Source organism: Pleurodeles waltl, chromosome 7, assembly GCF_031143425.1.
Source record: "Pleurodeles waltl isolate 20211129_DDA chromosome 7, aPleWal1.hap1.20221129, whole genome shotgun sequence".
Taxonomy (NCBI): domain Eukaryota; kingdom Metazoa; phylum Chordata; class Amphibia; order Caudata; family Salamandridae; genus Pleurodeles; species Pleurodeles waltl.
In genome coordinates, this window is record NC_090446.1 from 717,130,728 (window position 1) to 717,146,745 (window position 16,018).

Genomic DNA, 16,018 nt, shown 5'->3' on the forward strand with positions numbered 1-16,018 from the left:
AGGACTAGTGTTTGTGCATTACCATATGGTATTTCAGTGTTCACTACAACTCTATATCTAGATCAATTCAAGCCTTTTTAAATTCTTCCTAATTGACTTTTTGATTTTTCTGCTAAATTATGTCTCACTCTGGAGAAGAAGCACCAGTAGTAATTGATTTTGAGCTGGCCAGCCCAGGTTGCAGGGGATAACGTCCCAGAGGAAGAGCAGGAAATTCCAGAGGAGGAGAATGACTTGAATCTGGAGCCTGATGTAGTTCTGGAACTGCCTGTAGAAAGAGCCAACAACTTTCCAAGAAGAGGAGGGGTTCCCAGACTAGGGAGCAGCATCCTCTTCACCAGTCTGTCCCCAGAGGAGCTGGCAGACAGGAGGGAGGAAAGAAAGCTCAAACTGGAGCAGGCTCGTGAGGAAAGGAGAAAAAATTGGTCCATGAGCTCAGTTTGAAAGTGCTGGACATAAGAGCCATAGAAGTAGGGTCCAGCAATGGAAATGGTGGCAGCATACATGCATTGTCCACACTTGAGTCAAGACTCTGGATACCCAAGGATGTTGTGCCCTGCTGAGTGGTGGGGGATGACAACTAAATGATTTGCAGTCTACGAAGTGGCTGTAAGAGTACACAGTGTCCCAGAGAAGCTCTGGTATTGTAGTTTGTGTAGGTACATGCCAACAGTGGGGAGGGATTCAGTTCTCACATTAGAGGTAGGGGACTAGACACACTACAGTTCTATGAAGGTCATACCAGTCAACAAATTTGGGCTGACACCTGTAAAATACAGAGAGAGGTGCACGGCCAGTCACAAGATTGTATTGCAGAGCTGTGTGGATTGCTTGGACTATTCTAGCGAGGCACTGAAGGGTTGGGTGAGGGGCAGTAAGGTAGAAGATTATGAAGGGCTGAACAACTTGATTTTTTGAGAAGTACATGTATGATCTTTGTTTTATAGGTCTGTGCCAACACCTGGTGGAAAGTAAGCTTTCTGTATCCAGGAAGCTTGCTGAGGAGGCGGACATCTGGGCAGCAACAGTGTGTCCATAAAGGAAACTGGGTGGGGGTCTCCCAAAAGGGTGTTCAGGGTTCCCACCAGAAGAAGGAATGGGGAGATAAAACAAAAGAGTTTTCTAAAGATCCCCAAATAACTCACAGGGCAGAGAGTCTGGCTCCCATTACCAGTCTGGCCACCAGAAGAAAACCCACACTAACAAAAGTCAGCAGCCCAAAGCCCCCAAATGCTACGAGTGCTTTGAGTATGGAGTCTACAAATGGGATCCCACATGTCCAAAAAGAGCACCACTTTCCACTGGAGGCAAAAACCCCATGGGTGGCTAGTGTAGTGATGGGGGAGGAGTTTGGCCCAGTTAATGGGGGAAGTTTATTGGAGTTACCATAGTGCCCCTGAGTGACAGTGAGATGGTTCCTAAGATCCACGTGCCCTCAAATACTACAAAGTATAGGCAATGAATCACCATCAATGGGCATGGCATTGAGGCTATGAGGGATACAAATGCCAGCATGGCTATGGTAAGGAGTAACCAGGTCCCCCCCACCCCCAGAGCAGGTGATTCCCAATGCATTTCACTAAGCTTTGGTTGCTGACAACAGAAAGGGTCCATGTTTCTTGGCACTTCTTTCATTTGAGTTGTGGGCGGGGAGGTTAGGGGGGGTTCAGGACTTCTGAAGGTTGCTGAGAGCCCTGCCATGCCTGTAGTCTGGTTTATTGGGTAATGATCTCGAGTACATTATCTGAAAGAAAGTAGAGCTCTCAAGGCTCATGTGGAGATGTTGTGGTTTCCTAATTGGATCTATGATACCATAATGTCCATAGTTGTCCAGGAGACAAGTCAGAAAGGGCTGGAGCCTGGAACAATGGCCCAGCCAGCTGCTGAAAAGGGAAAAGGCAGGGGCATGGTAAACCAGCCCCTGAATGTGTACCTCCATTGAGTTGGATGTGGCAACTGCAGTGGGCGCCCCGGAGTCCACTGAGGAGGACATTGCTTCCCTCGGTGACCTGAAAACACTTTCTGGATGGAATGTACAAACAGTCCCCACCAAGGAGAAGTTCTGTAGGGTACAAAGGGAGTGTTCAAGCCTTAAGGGCATGAGGCACCGGCCTGAAGCCCAAGCAGCAGGTGATGTCTCTGGGAGCTATCACTTTTCCTGGGAGGACAACCACCTTTACAGTGAGCCTCAGGCTCCTGTGCATGGGACAAACAAGGGTCCCTGTGGTCCCCCAATGCTAAGGGCCTGCCTACTGAAGATGGCTCACAAGATTCCCCTGGTTGGACACTTGGGCCAAGTTAAGAGCATTGCAAAGCTTGCCCCCCACTTTTATTGGTTCAAGATCAGAACGTCCTCAGATGCATTCTTTAGGATGTTTGTTACCTGCCAGGCCAGTGGGAAGACAGGGAAGAGGCTGAAGCCCCCCCCCCCCCTTAATCCATTGCCTTTCGTTGGCTTACCCTTGAAAGGGTGAGCATTGACATTGTTGGGCCTGTGGATCCCCAGACTACCTCAGGTTTATCCTGGGTCTGGTAGATCATGCCACTAGGTACATAGAGACAATTCCTCTGAGGACCACAGCTGCACCTGCAGTGGCAAAGGTCCTGATGGGGAGTTTTACCCTAGTGGGTTTCCCCAAGGAGGTTGTGTCTGACAGGGGCACAAACGTCATGTCTGCTTACATGCAGTCAATATGGAAGGAGTGTGGGATAAACTACAAGTTCTTCACTCCTTATCACTCACAAACAAATGGGGATGTTGAGAGATTCAGCAAGACCCTCAAAGGCATGATCAGAGGCCTTCCTGAGGCCTTAAGGCCTTGAGGAAAAAGTGGGATACTCCCTTACCATGCCTGTTTGCCTAATTGAGGTACCATAGAAGGAAGTGAGCTTTAATCCCTTTGAGCTTCTGTATGGGCACCCTTTTGGATGACCCCTGAGTTTGGTCAAGGAAGGCTTGAAGCAAGCTCCCAGGAAGATTCCCCAGGATATAGTAAGCTACATGCTAGCCTTCAGTAGCCAAATGGCAAAGTTGTGGAAGGAAAGTTCTGACAACTTGTAAGCCAGCCAGGCAGTAATGAAAGAGTGGTATGGTGAAAATTCCACCACTGCGTAATTCCAGCCTGGGCAGAAAGTGTGGGTTATGGAACCTGTGGAACCTGGGGCTGTCCAGGACCGTTAGACTAGGCCCTATAAGGTGATTGAGAGGATGGGTAAGGACACCTACCTGTTGGACTCTCTAACCGCCAGACAACCCCACAAGGTGCATTGCCTCAAACTCCTCTGTGAGAGGTCTGAGCTACCCATGCCACTGGTGACAAATGGAGAAGAGGAGGCAGAGAAAGAACCTCTCCGTGACCTCTTGGACTCCAAGGAGAAAGATGGGTTTGTGGAAGAAGTAATCTTTTCCCCATCTCTAATTCCAGAACAACAGAGTGACTTCCACCAAGTGTTGGGACATTTCCCTTCCCACCGGGCACTACACCTGAACTTAGGCTCTGTGTGGAATACAGAGGGCTCAGTTCTGTAACTAAGACAGATGCTCATCCCATCCCCCATACTGATGAGCTGATTGACTGGTTAGGGGCTGCCTAGTACTTAAATACCTCTGAGTTTACATCAGGTACTGGCAGGTTTCACTAACACGATGGTGCCAAGGAGAGACCTCTCCATTCCAGAGGCCTATTACCAATGTTGTATAATGCCATTTGGATTACAAAATGCCACTTCATCTTTCAGAGGTTGGTGAAGCAGGCACTTGCTGGTATGGAGGCCTTCTCAGCTGCCTATCTGGGTGACATAGCGGTCTTGTGTAGCATCTGGAAGGACCACCTCTTTCACCTCCAGGAAGTGCTTCAGGCTGTGCATCAGGCAGAACTGACTGACTAACAAAACCAGTAAGTGCAAACTAGGGCATGGGTCAGCAGTGTACTTGGACCACCTGATGGGCATTGGTAAGGTGCAGCCCCTACAGGCCAAGATAGAGATTATCATGACCTAGGAGCCCCTCAAAACCCAGACTAAGATCAGAGCATTCTTGGGCCTCATTGGGTACTACAGGAGGTTTGTCAAGGTATTTGGCATCATGACCACCCCTTTGCAGAGCTGACCTCTAAGAGGCAGCCCAGAAAATGTGATTTGGATATAGGAATGTCAAAAGGCATAGGACTTCCTGAAGCAAGCCATGTGCACAGCCCCCGTGCTGAAAGTGGCTGACTTCTCCAAGACGTTTCTTGTTCAGACAGATGCCTCAGAGGGGCAGGTTTATCACAGTTCAATGAAGAAGGCCTAGACTGACCTGTTGCCTTCATCTCTAGGAGGTTACTTCCCTGGGAACAGAGGTGGAGTGCTATATAAAAAGATACTTTTGCTGTGATTTGGACCCTGTCACTTCTTGATTCACACTGACCACAGGCCCCTCCGGTGGCTCAGGCAAATGAGGTGGTGAAAATTCAAAATTGTTGAGGTGGTCCATCTCTCTATAGGGTATGGGCACACAGACCAGGGGTAGACCACACCAATGGTGATGGTCTATCTATGTTTTTCTGCCTTAGTGATGAGAACTCCTAAGAGGTTTAGTAGCTCTCCCCACTTTCTGCTTGGGCGGTCACTTAAGTAGCCATTTAAACATATCTCAGACCTGCCTCTGCAGAGCCTGAGTGCAGTTTCACTGCCACTTCAACTTGGCATTTAAAACCTCTTGCTGAGCCTCAAACTCCCCATTTATTACATATATAAAGAATGCTTAGGTAGCCCTTAGCAACACAGCAAGATGGGTGGAGTGCTGAAAGTTTTCAAACACTCACCCAAAGTCCCAGATCGGGGTTAAATCCATTGTTCTTTGCTCACCATGCCACCCTAGTTTGGACCCAGCCATATGCAAATCAGTCTTGACCTTGTTCCCCTTTGGAACAATCCAGCCTAAAACTGCCCGGCCAGGTCCTCCCTTGACTGTAAACAAGATCCTGGGACCGGTTTCGGGGTATCACCCCTCATCAGCCAGCCTGGCTTGAATCCAGTGGCACAGTGAGCAAGAAACTCACGTCTGGGCATAGGCCCTAGCCAACCTTTAGGGCAGGGTGCTAAGTAAGAAAAAGGCAGCATGTGCTCTTAAGTTTTACATATCCTGGTAGTGAAAAAACTCCCAAAGTTGTTTTCCGCTAATGTGAGCCCTACTCCTCTCATTGGCCAGCATTGGGAATTCTTTAATATAAATTTAAGCTGTGATTCCTCATCAGAAAGGAGTAGCTACTTCATGTTTCGTATCATTGGAACAATAAGGATAATTCTCTTTGCTGGTAAAGTCGGATTTATTGTTACTATTTTAGAAATGGCATTTTAGAAACTAGGCATTTCTCTGCTCTTGCTGCTCTATGTGCCTTGCAGCCTGTCTCCAATACACACCTAGGATGGGTGACAGCTACACTTTATGCATTCCCTTTAGACAGCCACAAACACAGGAAGATTAGGTGTGCCTGAGCACTCATCTGCATTCTGATTGCTCTTGCTAGGCAGGAAAGGTGGAGGGGAGCTGACACAACTTGCACTTGAAAAGGGAAGTGCCTGTCCCCACACAAAGAGCTGATTACCCCCAATGGTACTTTGGAGCCAGGGCTAGGAAGAAAGGACTTCTGTGCACTTCAAGGACTCTTCTTTGAAGTCACCCTCACTTTAAAGGCACATTTGAGTATAAGAACTGAGTCTCTGATCCCACCAAATCATTACACTACTGGATCTAGGAACAACTCTACCAGGAGTAAGAACTGCTGTACTACAAGGAGTGCCATGCTGCTGGACTTCTTTCCAAGAAGAACTGGTCTCTGCCATGATGAGCCACCCTGCTGCTTGATGATCTTTGCCCTGCCGAGGAAGGGCTGAACCCTCTCACTTGACCCAGAGTTACTCCAAGTACTTGCCCCCTGTTTTCCTGCAGTCTCAGGGACGTCAAAGACTGCCTGCAACTCTACTCCTGTTGCTGGATTTTGCCAAATGTGAGTCCTATCCTTGCCTGAGGTGCCAATCCAGTCCTGGGCCTTAGAAGTGGATTTTGAAGCTGTTTCTCTGCAATAGTCAATTCATCCGAGCTGTTGTGCCACTCAAAACTGATGCAGTGCCTGCCGACGCATTGCTGATCCGACGATGATGCAGAACCCGACTGCGAGGTTCGATGATGATGCAGTGCAGATCAGAGGACATCCCTGCATGGCTAGATGAGACATTGCATCCATCTCCACAGAGTTCGATTCCAACATGGGACCCGACTGCAGAGATCAACACCGACTCATCAACTCAAGTGCGCAGATCAGAACCAACACAACGCCTTTGCATCACTCCTCAACGTATATGCTTGCTCCAAACAATGTACTTCCAGCAGGCTCCGCGTGAGTCCTGTATCGTGCCTGCCTTCCAGCGGGGTCAGCCTGAACTGTGGATTTACCCCGGACTAGTGCAACCTCAAGTCATTTTATTTTTGTGCTTTTGACTTCTAAGCACTATTTTTGATTTATTGTTTAAAAATTCATATCTCGACTTCTACTGATTGGATTTTTGTTGCTTTGGTCTCATTGTACTCAAATAAATATTATCTGGTTTTCTAAACCTGTGTGGAGTCTTTTTGTGGTGTTTTCATTGTGTGCACATTTGTGTGTTGCATAAATACTTAACACATTACCTCTTAATTTAAGTCTGACTGCTCTGTGCCAAGCTACCAGAGGATGAGCACAGGTTATTTCTGTGTATTTAGCGTATCCTGATTAGAAGTGGTGGTTCCTGCTTGTACAGGGTGCATACTTTGCCAACCAGAAACCCCAGTTGTAACACTGAGGGAGTGAAAATAGTTGGTGATGACATGGCCAACAGTATGGATATCCAAACCAATCGGATTCTAAATCCACTACCTCTAACAGGCCTGGCAAAAAAAATCAAATCAGCTCTGCACATTACCTCCCCACTCTCTCTTTCTAGGCATTCTCCGTCTCTCCTCCCTCACTCTCTTTCTTTCTTTAAGCTCTCTTCTCTCTCTCTCCATTTCATGCTTACTCTCTCCTGAAGCTCTTCCCCGTACCTGTTTCAGTTAAGCATGGCAAGCTGGAGAGACTGACTGAAGTGCCTCAGAAACAACTGGCCTTTAATACCTACCCTCCAAAGTCTTCAGCCTCCGGGAAAATACAAATGGGATAAATAGCCCATTTGGCTCATCATTGGGGACGAACATTTTAAAAGTTGATACTAGAAGTGTACCCCTAGTTTGCAAGAACCTTTCCCGTACAAGCTTTCATGAGTCTACTGACCAAGTCTCCATGGTGGGCATGTTGCCTCCAAGCTATTTCTCCTAAATGGGAAAGTTGTGTAACTGAGATGAAGACCTAACTAAAAATCAGGTTGCTCCATCTATGCCAAGTGTTCAGATTACTTTTGTGTGACATTTTAATGGTTCAAGTGTACTTATGAGTGCTTTTCAAAAACCAAACGTATGACACTTTTGTGTGAGAAAAATCAAGCCAAGCAGTGAAGTCGATAGAAACAGATAAATGTCAAATGTTAAACCCATTTGAGCAACAAGAAACTTCAAGAAGATCTTGAAGCTGCTACAATGCACCTGAAATGGAAGGGCCCTAACTGACTGCCCTTGAGGATTACAAGGTGTAGGAATCTTGTGTCATTCATACTAGAAGGTAGTTTATTTAAAGAGCGAGTGGTCTGGAGAAGTAAAATCTCAGGATTTAAAATGTACCACATTAGTTGGGAGTTGGCTTTTCTAAAAATAATTATTTCTATACAAACAAGCCCCTTTTAGCATCATTAGGATAATGAAAGACTGCGGAAAAACAATAATGTTCTTGCTTATACCATGCAGCTCTTTGATTTCAGTTCATAGCTCACTGTGTTATAGTAGGTTAGTACCTTATGAACTGTAAGTAACATAAGGATTCCTGTGACGAAAACAGTAAGTCACTGAGCTATCCACATAGCATACAGTTCTGTGATCTGTATGCTACGAATTCTTTACAGAAGGCATATTATCCATATGTGCTACTTAATGATGAGTCAAAACTGCAACCAGACAAAACACCAATCTCTCTCCAGCAGGAGCATTATTCAACAGAGTTATCTTTACATTGTTATTGCTGCCTGAAAACTGGTGTTTATCAGAGTCTACTATTTAGGCCCATTGGCTATGGAAGAGTTGTGAGTAGAGAATTAAGACTCTCCCACACCCTACTATGTACATCCATCACCACAGAGAGAGAGAGGGGTGTTATTGGAGTGCATCCCCTGCACACAGCCTACTATGCACACTTGTCATGCAAAAGAGAGATCTCAGCAGAGAGGCCAGTCTCTTTCCACACAGCCTACCATGCACAATTGCCTTCTCAGAGAGAGGGCTGAAAGGAGAGGCCTGACACTCCCCTACCCTACTATGCACACCTGTTACCTGAGAAAGAGGCCTCAAAGGAGATGGTAGTACATCCATAACCCACTACACACATCCTTTATCTGAGAGTGAGATCTTAAAGGAGAAGTTAGTCCATCCACACACCATACTATGCAAACCCATCATCTGAGAGAGATGTCTGAAAGGAGAGGCCAGTTCTTTCATACACTCTACTATGCACACCCTTTGTATGAGAGAGAGGTGTGAAAGGAGAGGCCAGCCCTTCCCTACTCACTACTAAGCACACTCATCATCTGAGAGAGAGGTCTCCAAGGAGACGCTAGTCCACCCATACACCGTAATACACATATCTGTTATCTGCAAGAGAGGTCTCAAAGGAGAGATCAGAAGCTCCCCATACTCTCTAATACGTACACCCATCATCTTAGAGAGTGGTCTTGAAAGAGAGGCCAGTCCATGCATATACCCTACTACACACACCCGCAATTTGAGAGAAGGATGTGGAAGGAGAGGTCAGTCCCTCCCCACTCACTACTATGCACACCTGTCATTTGAGAGCGAGAGTTCAAAGGAGTGGTCATTTGCTCCCCATACACCCTACTATACACACCGGTCATCTGAAATAGGGGTCCCAAAGGTGAGACCAGTCCATCTACACAACCTATTATGAACACCTGTCATCTGAGAGAGAGGTCTGAAGGAGAGGCCTGTCCATCTACACACAGTACTACAAACACCTGTCATCTGAGCAGGAGGTTTCATAGGGGAGGCTCATTGATCTATACAAGCTATCACCTATACCTGTCATCTGAGAGAGAGGTCTCAAAAGAGAGGCCAATCCATCCACACACCCTACTATGCATACTTGTCATTTGAGAAAGAGGTGTGAATGGAGAGGCCAGTGCCTTCCCATTCACTACTATGCACACCTGTCATGTGTGAGAGAGGTCTCAAAGGAGAGGCCAATTCATGCAATCAACTTTCTATGCACACCCATAATTTGAGAGAGATCTGAAAGGAGAGGTCAGCTCCTCCCCACTCACTATTACACACACACTTGTCATCTGTGAAGGAGGCCAGTCACTCCCCAGACACTCTACTAGTCACATTGTCATCTGAGAGCGAGGTCTTCAAGGAGAGGGTAGTCCATCCACACACCCTACTGCACACACCCACCATTTTATAGAGAGGAGTGAAAGGAGAGTCCAGTCCCTTCCTACTTACTACTATGCACACCTGTCATGTGGGAAAGAAGTCTCAAAGGACAGGCCAGACCCTGTAGACATCTTACTGCATGCACTCGTGTTTGAGAGAGAGAGCTCTGGAAGGAGAGGTTAGTCCCTCCTCACTCACTACTATGCACTCCAATCATCTGAGAGAGAAGCTTCAAAGGAGAGTCCAGTTCGTCCACTCACCTTACTATGCACACTTGTCATCTGAAAGCGATGTCTCAAAGGAGAAGCCAGTTGCTCCCCACACACCATAGTACGCACACCTGTCATCTGGGAGAGAGGTCTCAAAGGAGAGGCCAGCCCATCCACACACCCTACAACTCACAGCTTTCATGTGATAGAGAGGTCTGAAAGGAGAGACCAATCCATCGCCATATACTGCTATGCACTCCTCTCACCTGAGAGGAAGGTCTGAGTGAAGAGGCCAGTCCTTCCCCACACCCTTACTAAGCACACCCATCATCCAAGAGAGGGCTATCAGAGGAGAGGCCACTCCCCACACACACCCTTCTAAGCATATTTATCATCTGGGAGAGAGGGGTGAAAGGAGAGGGCAGTCCCTTCTCATACCCTAGTATAGACACCCATAGTGTTAGAGAGGGTTGTCATTGATAAGGCAAGTCCCTTTCATATACTACTATGTCTATACTATACTGTTGCAATTTCGGAAAGGTCTTGTGAGAATAGAATGCAAGCTTCAGGAAGTGAAGCTTACTCCATGAGGCTCATTTGATCCCACAAGCGTCTTGTGAGAGCCACATGGAAAAGTACTGGGCCTGCAATAAGGTGTATTATGATACTGTGAGAGTCTTGCAAGATCCTATGGGAAAAATAGAAAAAAGGGCCAAGGTCAACCAATAGTTACAATTCCTATGGCATGGTTAAATAAATGCTGAGATGTGATTGGCTGCAGAGCCAGAGATAGCTCAAATTGTCCTTGGTGCTTTGGAGGAGAAGGAAGTCTCTTTGAGTTATGCTCAGCAGATGTGACTTCATTTGGAACTGAAAGAGACTGGTGTTTTCAGCTTCATTTAAAAAAACAGCTTCAAATTGTGGTATTAAATAAAATACTTTATACGGTTTGTTAGGAAGTGTCAGTTAATGCACTACTGTTTGTAAACATATTGTACTCAAAGTTTACTGAGTGAAAAGCTGTTTGTAGAAGTGTAGATTTCTCAATACAGATTTCGAGAAGTAGCCATTAGAATGTAGAGGGATATCAGCAAGAAAGGTACTTTGTATTAGAATCTGAATTGTTTAATCTGTAGGTAGTTATAAATAAAAGAGGCAGTGGTTGTGAAATTATAATACAAACATTCTGGAATTTCTTAATACAAGGCCTACTGTTGTTATGAACCTTAGTGTATAACATACTTTACCCCATTTGATAAGTTTCAGTGGAGAAATTGGTATTTCTAGAGTAAAACACCATGTTCAATGTTAGGAAAGGTGTGTGAAGAGGAATGTGTTACTTTATAAACTGTTATGGAACAAGGTGTGATCGCATGTTACAATTTAATTGTGAAAAAATGCACTCGTTGAGGATGTGGAATGTTTAGGAGAAAGGCATAACAAGTTAGTGGTGCACTGGATATATATATGATTGTGGGTGAAAGATTTAGAAACGTTTAGAGACTATAGTGATGAATCACTCTTAGGATTTATTGACCAGTATGTAAGTTTTAATTTTCTGGTTATTTTGTCTTTTTTGTAGAAGGAAAATGGAAAACACGGATTAGGAAAAAGAAAACTACCATGTCCAAACTATATGGAGGAGGAACATAAAACTTGTTCACTTTTGCAGAAACAGGTGTGGAAAATCAGAAAAAAGACTATTGATTGAAGATGTGATTATGTTCTTATTGCCAAGGGGGTCATTTGTAGTCTTGCACAACCGTGTCCTGTGCAGCTGTACTTGTCTCTAATGAAATAATTATCTGCTTACATAAGCAGTAACAAACAGCCTTTTTAAGGGAAGCAGAATACCTGTCTTTTTCAGCAGTAAGTACCTGAGCAGGCACAGTGTATCCAGAGTGAAAGGATGTGGAAGCACATGAAGAGCTCTCCAGTTCAACAGCACAAGCTAACTGCCTGAGCTAGCCTTTAAAAAACTGTATGCATGACAAACTTTTTGCAAGCAGCTTCAAAACAAAAACTTTCTAAATGAAAGATTCTTTGGTGGGCTGAGATGGCTTAGGTGCTACTGCTACACCAGCCTGCTCAACATAATCTGATAAAGACATTATAAATTAGTGAAGTTGATTGCTTTCTTTGTTTTACAGTTGTTTAAATAGTTTATTGATATAGTTGTTGTAATTTTGTAATGTTGATAAATTACTTTGTTATACTAATTTTTTTTAGTGTTAGTAGTGATTATTTGCTTAATAGTTATAGATGGTAATAATATTACAGTACTGCAATGCTAACTAAGCCTGCAAGTTCCATTTTGAGGGACTGTTGAAGTGTTCCTGCATGCACATGCATCTATACGATACTATGCACGTTTTATGCTACAGAGACTTTGTAACGGAGAAGCCAATTATTTGAATACCTCACTATGCTGACTTTTCATGCAAGAGTGAGGTCTCAGTAGAGGGATCAGTCCTTGTCCACACTGTAGTATAGAGACCTCTCATAAAAGAGAGAGGTGTTGGGACAGAGACCACTGCATCCTCATACTCTATTACAAACTGTTGTAAGCTGGTAGAGATGTGGCAGTGGAGAACGGAGTTCTTTTGCACATGTTACTAGGTGTGCTGGTCACTCTGAAGAGAAGTTACAGTGGAGAGGTATGTCCATGTGTGCATCCTACTACATATGCCTGTCACCATCGGGAGGCGTCTAATAGAGAGGTAAGCATGCACACTAGTTGACCATGACAAAGATCTCAGTAGAGAGGATGCTCTATTTCGTTACCCTCCTATGCACAGTTATCATCATGTAGAGAGGTATGAGCAGAGACAGCAGTCTCTATCTGTAGTCTACTACACATATGTTATTCTGGGAAGAGGTCTTAGGTGACTCAGCAGTCTCTCTCCATACCCTAGTTTTTATGCTTGTCATCCAAGACAGAATTTTCATCATAGAGGTTATTTCCTCCCCAAACCGTAGTAGTAGATCTCTCATTTAAGAGAGATGTCTCAGCTAAAAGGCCAGTCCCTCCCCATTCTCTACTATGCCCACAAATAATGCAAGAGAGAGGTGTAAGGATTGGGGCAAGTTCTTTCACAATCCCTACAATGCATATCCATCATCTGACAGAAAGGTCTCATTGGAGAGGCCACTCCCTCCCTACTCACAACTACACACACCTGTCATTTGAGAGAGGTTTCAAAGGAGAGGCTATTCCATGCACTCACCCTACAATGCACACTTATCATCTGAAAGAGATGTCTGAAAGGAGAGGCCAGTGACTCCCCCATACACCCTACTATTCACACCTATCATCTGAGAGAGAGATCACAAAGGAGAGCTCAGTCCATCCACACAACCTGCTACACACACCTTTCATTTGAGAGAGAGGCCTCAAATGAGAGCCAGTCCATCCACACACCCACCCATGCACATCCATTGTTCATGAGAGAAGTGCTACGTCTCTACACTCTACTGTATACACCTGTAATCTTGCAGAGAGTTCTTAATGGAGAGGCAAGTTTCTTTCCTAACCCTATTGTGTACACTCATCATACAAGAGAGGTGTCTTATTGGAGAGGCCAGAGTCTGTACTCACCCTACTATGCTTAGACGTGATTTGAAAGAGAGATTTGAAATCAGAGAGTAGTTCCTTCTCCACCTCAGCTATGCACTTTCATTATTTAATAGAGGATTGTCAGTGGATCGGCTAGTCCCTCGCACATACCACTATTTCTTTACAATTGTGTTGCAATCCACGAGAGTCCAGCAAGAGTTTAGTCCACGCTTCAGGGAGTGATGCTTGCCGCATAAGGCTCGTTTGATCCTGCAAGCTTCTTGCGAGATCCGCACGGAAAATTATTAAACCTGTCATCAGATGTTTTACGATCCAACAGGTGTCTTGTGAAACCTGCGTGAAAAATTACTGGGCCTGCCGTGAGGTGTTTTACGATTCCACAAGAGTCTCACAAAATTGTTTGAGGAGAAGTAGAAAAAAGGGCCAAGGTCAACCAATAGCTAACATTCTTGTTGCATGGTTGAAATAAATTATGTGATGTGATTGGCTGCAGAGCAAAAGATTGCTCAGATTGTCCTTGATGCTTTAGAGGAGATGGAAGTCTCTTTTAATTGTGCTCAGCAGATGTGACCTAATTTAGAAGTAAAAGAGACTGGTGTTTTCAAGTGCATTTAAGAAAGGGCTCAAAATTCAGGTATTTAAGAATATAGTTTATGAACTTTGTTGAAAAGTGTCAGTCAGTAAGTGTATTCTACATAAGGTTCACTGATTGAAAAGGTGTTTGTACAAGTGTAGATTTCTCAATATAGCTTAGGAATATCACATTAGTGGTACTCTAAATATAGATATATCATTGGGTTGAAAAATGTAGAAATATTTAGAGAATATAGGGACATATGACTGTTTTCTGTTGTTGACCAGTATGTAAATGTGAGGAAAATGGAAAACAGAGATTGTAGAAAAGAAAGGTACCATATCACAAAATATACAGAGGAGGAAAACAAAGCATGTTCACTGTTGAAGAAACATGATACAATAACTGTGTGAAAGTAAGGAAAAAACATAATTGCTCAACTGATTAAGTTCCTACTACATAGGGGGCATTTGTGGTCTTGTAGAAGCTTGTTCTGTGCAGTTCTACTTGTTTCTGAGGCACAAATGACCTGGTTACACAGGCAGCAAAAATGCCTTTATTTAGGTAAGCAGGGTTTTTGTCTGCTTGAGAAGTAAGTACTGGGATGGCACAATATTTGCCAGTCGAAAGAATGTAGAAGCACCTGAAAAGAATTCTGTTCGGATGCACAAGCTAAATTGTCTGAGCTACTCTTTTGTGAATGTGTGGATATTAAATGCTTCCACATTCCTGTAGTGTTTATACCACACTGCTTCTTCCTACGTTCCCAGCTGAACTTCTTTTGACAAAGTTTAAACATGTGAAACCTTGCTGAGAATATTTTGCTACCTAGCCTGATATGAAAAACTCTGAAACTGAGCATTTTTGGCAGGCTGACATGGCTGAAAGATCGCAAACCAGGAAGGTCTACCCCCACGAAAATCCAGTAGAGAAATGATGGAAAAGGGATGCAGTGTTTTGTGTTACTCATCAGAGTCATAAGAAGATATTATGAATTAGTAAAGTTTGTTGTTTTGTCTTACAATTGTTGATATAGTTTGTAAATATAGTTGCAGTTGTGTAAAGTTGTTTAATTATTTTATTGTAAAAAAAGAGTTTAAAGTTACAAGAGTTTTGTTTTGCTTATTCCTTATTATAGATTTTAACATTATTACAGTATTGCAATGTTGACTAAAACTGTCAATTCCATCTACAAGGTCTGCAGAAGTGCTCTGCCATGTATATGTATCTAAATGGTGCCATCCACATATTTTATGCTACAGAGACTTGTTAATGAGGAGGTCAATTACTTGAATACTCAACTATGGTGACTTGTCATGCAACAGTGAGGTGTCAGTAGAGAGATCAGTCTTCGTCCACAGTGTAGCATAGAGACCTCTCATACAAGTCAGTGCATTCTCATATTCTACTACGCACTGCTTTCAGCTGGTGGAGATGAGATAGTGGAGAGGGAGGTCCTTTTGCACGTTACTGTATATCCTTCTTACTCTGAAGAGAAGTTTCAGTGGAGAAGTCTGTCCCTGTACATGCCCTACTATGCCTAATTGTTCCCCTCTGAGGAAGAGCTGAGTGTGTCCTTACATTCAACATCCATATCAATCAACGAAGACACAGTTCTCGGCAGAGCAGATACTCCATTTGTATACCCTACCATGCATTTTCATCACCAAAAAGAACAAAGAGAGCCGTCTTTCCACAGTATAGTACATACTTGTGTTACTCTGGGGAGAGGTATAAGGTGACAGAGCAGTCTTTCACCATACCTTAGTCTCTAAGCTTGTCATCCAAGAGAAACATCTCAACATAGAAGCCATTTACTTATTGCACCCTATCTGTACACCTGCCACCCTGGGAAGAGGTATGATCACACAGGGAAGGCACTTGTCAAACCCTATTGCACACACTCATCAGTCAAGAGAGAGGTCTCAGCATCTGGAACGGTTCCTCTGCACATCCTACTAGAAAAGGGTGTCAGCAGAGTAGCCAGTACATTTCCGCACACTACTATGGATACCCATCACTGTGGGAAGAGGTATGAGCACAGATGTCAGTGTAGAGGCCAGTCACTTCCTACTCTCTACAATAAACATTATTCATGTCAAGTCAAT